Below are 5,911 nucleotides of genomic sequence, written 5' to 3'. Positions count from 1 at the left end.
TGGGATTACAGGCGTGAGCCACTGCACCCGGCAACAGAACATATTTTATTTAGCAGTTTGTTAGCTTGATTTATAACCTGTAAATCCCTAGACATGAGGTATGTGGGCCTCGGCTTGCACTCCTGCCCCAGGCTGACCCCTGGTGCTGCCCAGAGAGAAGCCGCCTCCCTGGGCTGACCCCTAACCAGCAGGCTGACCCCAGGGGATCCTGCAGGCTTCTTCAGAGCTTCCTACTCCAAGCTCAGTCCAGCCCCCTGCCTTTGTCTCCGGGTCCTCCTGCCTCCCCGTTTGAGGATTCAACTCCAGCCCCTCCCTGCCCTCACCCTTCTTCCTGTCCCTTGTCCATGGAGGTCCTGGGCTCTCCACCTTGTCACTGGTTTTATTTGGCCACAGTGGCGTGTGTCACGAGCTGACCAGCTGGGTATGAGTCCTGTCCCTCCTTCCGGAGAGACGGAGAGCTCCTAGAAGCAGCGCCTCCCCGCAGAAGCAGAATCTTGCCCTGGGGAGGAGTACAGCTCAGCACCCGCAGACTCGGGGTCAAATCCCAGCTCTGTGACTTTCTTGATGCGTGACCTTGAGAGGCAGCTTGGCTGCTCTGAGCCCTGTTTCCTCCTCGGAAAACCCGTAATAATAACTGTACCTCTTGCAGTGAGGAGACAAGGTGGAATGGTACGCAGTGCCCACGTGTGCCTGGCACTTGGCAAGTACACCGGGAAAGAATTGGGAAGGGCAGGAGTTACATCATTCACCTGTTTACAGCTAAGCAAACTAGCGGAGGCTCAGCGAGGTGAAGCCAGTCCCCCAAGGTCACACAGCCGGCCGGCCGCAGGGCAGGGGCCGAAGACGTAGCTGGCTAACCTGTGCTCTAACCACTGTACTCTCCGGCCTCAAGCCGGCTCCCACACTATCCTTCCCTGTTCTCCGTGGCCCTCCAGCGCCTGAAAGCCGCTTGGGGGCCGCGGAGGCAGGTGGCATGGCCAGGGCAGAGTCCGCGGGGCGGAAAGGGTTAACGGGCGCCGCCGCATTGGGCCGTCCTTCAAGGGGGGAGCCAGCCAATGAGCGCGCGCCGCGATGAGGTAATGCCGGGACCACGCGGAGTGGGCGGGGCTGACGGGGACCCCGCAGAGCTCCGCGCTTCTTCTCTCCCCACCTACCCCTCACCTTTGACCTTGATGTACCCCCCTCCCCCAACCTTACCCCTGCAGAAACGCCCGAACTGAAAGTCTCGGCTGCAGGGCCGCGGGCCTCCCTTAGTCTGGGACAGGAACTGAGAGACGTCTCGGCCTCAGTCACACCCTCTGGGCCTCAGTTTCCCTTTCTGCAAGAAGGAGAGTGGGTGATCGCTAAAGTCCCTGCCAGCTGTGGACGCCCTTGGATCCCAGGACAGTTTTCAGCCCTTCCCTGCCCTTGGCCCGAACTTTAACGGTCCCAGCCCCAGCTTCCCCTCAGGCGGTGCCCAGTGCCAGGGACCTAAGAGTCCCTCGGGCCACGGGGAGAGAGCCTCACCGGCCCAGCCACGCCCTCCAGGTGACCCCGACCCATCCCTTGGGTGTCGCACCTGGCGCGCCCACCGATGTCACTAAGCTCTGCTAGCTGCACCGGCGTGGCCGTCAGAGGTCAACATTTATCCCACCGCCAGTAAAAATCGAGGGCCTACCGCGTGCCGCTCAGGGCTTCGTCCTGAGCTGTGTCCCGGGGCCGCCCGCGCCCGACACCCCTCCCCGCGGGCCTGCAGGGAGCCCGTCCGCCCCGTTCGCGCAGTCCGGGCACGAAGTGGTTAACGCCTTTCCAGCCGAGCTGGCACCGCGCGGCCGGGCTTATTAGTCAGCTCCCGGGGAGGCGGCGAGGGGAGGGGAGGGGCTCGAGTGGAGAACCGCAGAAAGCTATTCTCAGGGGCTCCCGAGTGTGGGGAGGGCGGCTCAGCAGGAGCTGCTGCTTCCCAGAAAGTTGATTATTTTTAACCCAGGAAGAAGAAAGGAAGGAGGCGAGGGAGAAGGACTCAGAGAAAAGAGGAGAGGAAAAGAGAGGAGAGGAGAGGAGAGAAGTGGGGGCGGGGGAGGTCCGGGAAGGGGAATGGGGAGAGGGGAGGGAACGGGAAAGAGAGCAGGAGAGGAGGGGAGGAGGGGAGGCAGCAGGGTGATGGAGGGAGAGGGAAAGGCAGAGCCCAGTTGGAGCTGGAGAAGCCAGCTGGCAGGGCCTGGGGAGGAGGAATGGATGTGGAGCGGGCACTGCCACCTCTCCCGTACCCCTGGGGCTCTGTGGGGCTCCATCCTGGCTTCCTGGTGCCCCGGCTAAGAGCAGTCCCCCAGCATCATCAACCAGGCCCGTGGGGGAGGGGCGGGCACTGGGCTTGGAGGAGTGGAAGGCACAAGGCAGCCTCAGCCCTGTCCTGGGGGCTTTCCAGCCAATATGTCCTTGCCCTTTGGGTGGCCACTGGGACACAGGGCTTGGGAGCCCTAGGGGAGGGGCAAGGAGGCCTCCCCTGATACTCCAGGGTCTCTTCAGGGAGGGCTTCCTGGAGGAGAGGGTGGGAGGGACTGGGGCTCCCTTTTTCCTGCCTCTTGGTGGAGCCAGGCTGAAAACCAAACCCAGAGAGGGCCCCAGGAGGGTGCTGGGGACACAGTGACAAACAAGACAGCCACAGACGGGCCCACACAGGGCAGTCCTATAGGAGAGATGGTAGCTGCACAAATCATGATGAATAAGGCATTAAAGAATGACAAGGGGGTAGCGGACAGGGAGCACCGGTCCCCTGGGCCTGGCCTCCGCAGAGATCGCAGAAGACCTCCCTGAAGAGGGTGTCTGAGGACCAGGGCTGACAAGGGGAGAAGAGACTGGTAGAGGCAAGAGGGACAGGGGTGATCTGGATGGGGACCCCCAGCCACAGACCTAAAAGCTTGAGAGGGGATCACTATGGCCAGAGGCAGGGAGGGGGCCATTTGGCCTGAGACCAGCCCTTGTCTTGTGGTGGCGGGAAGCTTAGGAAGGGTTTTATAGAGAAAAGAGACTAGATTGCCAAAGCTTACTCACAATGGTAGGGATAAGAGTGGACACAGAAGCCGGTTGGGAGTGTGGCACTGAGATCCAGGGGAGATGGTGGCAGCCAGCTGAGACAGTGTGGGAGGTACAGGGGACAGGGCATGGTGCAAAGGTGAAGGAGGCCAAGGAGGGGCTGGGAAGGCTCCTTGGGCCCTGGCATGTGCAGTGGGTGGATGCTGGTGCTGTCCCCGAGGCAGAGGACAGCATGGGGGAGCAGGTTCATGGGAGGCCAGGCATTTGTTTTGAGACATGGTGGGGGCAGCCAGGAACGGTGTGCCAGGGGGAGGAACAGCTTGAGCAAAGGTGCAGAGAGGAGACAGGCAAAGAGAACCACATGCGGCATGGTGGGACATGCCGGAATCTTCCAGGGAGGTGGGCCTCTGATGCAAGCAGACGGGTCTGCCCTGGATCTGCAGGCACTGGATAGCTATGGGCGTGTGGGAGCAGGGGAGGGGAAGGGAGCTTCCAGCTCTAGACACAGTGAGGGTGCCCAGCAGCCAGGGACCCAGGCTGGTGGTGGGGGAGTGTCACTGGGGCAGGTGTCCGGGCCTTAGCTCTGGGACAGCATGTGCGTGTGTTTGAGTGTAAAAGTATGAGAGTGAGTGCAAGAGTGTGTATGAGTGTGTGTATATGAATGTGAGTATGAGTGGGTGTGTGAGTGTGTGAGAGTGTATATGTGAGTGGGTGTGTGAGTGTGTGAGAGTGTATATGTGAGTGTGTGAGTGTGGGTGTGAGAGTATATGTGTGTGAGTGTGAATGTGTGTGTGAGTGTATATGTGAGTGCACGTGTGTGAGTGAGTGTATAAGTGAGTGTGAGTGTGTGTGAGACTGAGTGTCCCTTGCACTAAGTGCCCTGCCCTCCACTTGAGGCACAACCCATGGGACACCTCCAACCTCTCCAGGACCAGGGAATGGTCCAGCCAGGCCAGACCAGGAAGTGATGGATGGAGGAGGGCCTGGGCTGCTTCTCTGAAAATCCACCCCCAGCCCTGGTCACTCTGGAACCCTGGAGCAGCATCTGAGCCCCTCCCCAAGGAGCCCAGTGGCCGGAGGGCTGCGTCCAGGGTCACCCGTGCAGCGTCCAGGGCCACCCGTGCAGCGTCCAGGGCCACCCGTGCAGTGTCCAGGGCCACCCATGCAGCGTCCAGGGTCACCCGTGCAGCGTCCAGGGCCACCTGCATACTTCTTACTCAGGACCTGGTCTGTCCTCTCCCAGGGTGGAGCTTGGGGTTCCTGAGCTTGGAGCTGCCTGTAATACCAGGCCCAGTGGCTCAGCCAAGGTCAGGTTCCAGACAGTGGTTGGGGTAGTGGCCTGGGCTGCGGGAGGAGGATGAAGGCCTAGACAGTCACAGAGACCCTGGGAGGCCCAGAGAAAGTGGACGCCAGAGAGGAACCCAAAGTCCCAGAAACTGCAAAGAATGCCAGGGAGAGGAGGAGAGAGAAAAAGGCCACATAGCAGCCCTGAGCCCGAGAGCACGTGCCATAGTTTCTCTGTCTGTGGGTCTGTTGAGTTTGGCCCAAATGGCTCTGAGCTGACTCTGCAGCCACAAAAACTTAGGGCCTTGAAGGTCCCATCCAGTGCATGAAGGATTCTTCCTGGGATGGAAGCAAAGAGGGAAAAAGGATTACAGGCACATGCCTGTAATGCCAGCTACCTGGGAGGCTGAGGCAGGAGAATCGCTTGAACCTGGAAGGCAGAGGTTGCGGTGAGCCGAGATCACGCCATTGCACTCAATCCACCACGCCCGGCTAATTTTGTATTTTTAATAGAGACTTGGTTTCTCCATGTTGGTCAGGCTGGTCTCGAACTCCGGACCTTAGGTGATTCGCCTGCCTTGGCCTCCCAAAGTGCTGGGATTACAGGCGTGAGCCACCAAGCCCGGCTGATTTTTTGTATTTTTATTAGAGACAGGGTTTCACTGTGTTGTCCAGGCTGGTCTCAAACTCCTGACATCAAGTGATCTGCCCGTCTCAGCCTCCCAAAGTACTGGGATTACAGGCATGAGCCACCGCGCCTGGCCCAGGCAGTGTTCTTTTTCCTATTTTGCAGATGAGAAGACCAAGGCTCAGAGAAATCTGTAGTCAGCCCAGAGCTATATATATACAGCAGGAAGGTGGGGGAATTGCGATTCAAACTCTCAGGCCTGCTGTCTGCCTGGGAATTCTGTTCTCACTGCCTCCATATAAAGAAATACACGTGCAGGAGGCAGCCCAGAGCACCCTCCTCTCCCTCCCAAAAACCCACACACTGATCCTGGCCAGGCCCCCTGGGCCCAGGAGGAGCCATGTCCCCATTAGGCATCTCTGAGCTGTGCTTTCACGTTGGGGTCCCCCCCACTAGGGCTGGTGGAACACAAAGGGGGGTGGCCAAGGCAGAGAAAGAGCCCAATGGGCCAGGAGCCGGCTTTTCTCCCTGCTTTCTTCCTGCCTTGCTTCTTTGTTAAGCTCCCTTTCAGCTGAACCGGCAGAGCCTGGGTGTTCCGAGCTGACAATAATTGCTGCGTCTAGACAGTGCCTGGTATGAGGCCTCCCTCTCCGCGCCTCGCCGGCCTCCCCGAGGCTCCTGTTCCCAGCCCCGCTGGCCCCTGCTCTGCGCCCTCCGTTTCCCACACCCCTGCCCCTCTCTGGCTGCCCAGGGTGCCCTGTCCTGCCTCCCTCCTGCTCTAGGCCTCCCTCTAATTTTCAATCCTTGCATCTCTTCCTCCCTCCCCAGCCGCACCCCAGGCACTGGCCCCATTCCCTCTCACGGCCTGAAATTCAGGGAACAAAGGTGGTTTTGCATCTGGCTGTGGCTGGGAGACCTTTGAAGGAGACTGAGCCAGGCAAACCCTCCCCTCCCGGCTCCTGGCCCCCCAGGAGCCAGAGACTCACA

At 59.9% G+C, this 5,911-nt stretch overlaps 1 long non-coding RNA gene across 1 annotated transcript; it reads right to left on the bottom strand.

Moving 5' to 3' along the window:
- Window positions 1–241: 241 nt before the first annotated feature.
- LOC134736162 (uncharacterized) lies at window positions 242–1,765 on the bottom strand. The gene is made up of 3 exons (XR_010119960.1): window positions 1,658–1,765; window positions 1,198–1,318; window positions 242–499 (listed from the first exon to the last, which is right to left on the bottom strand). It is a non-coding gene; the product is annotated as an uncharacterized lncRNA (long non-coding RNA).
- Between the last annotated feature and the right edge of the window lie 4,146 nt (window positions 1,766–5,911).

Source organism: Symphalangus syndactylus, chromosome 3 (assembly GCF_028878055.3).
Source record: "Symphalangus syndactylus isolate Jambi chromosome 3, NHGRI_mSymSyn1-v2.1_pri, whole genome shotgun sequence".
In the NCBI taxonomy this organism is placed as follows: Eukaryota; Metazoa; Chordata; class Mammalia; order Primates; family Hylobatidae; genus Symphalangus; species Symphalangus syndactylus.
The sequence above is the reverse complement of the archived record's forward strand: the minus strand, read 5'-3'. Positions and strand labels throughout refer to the sequence as shown.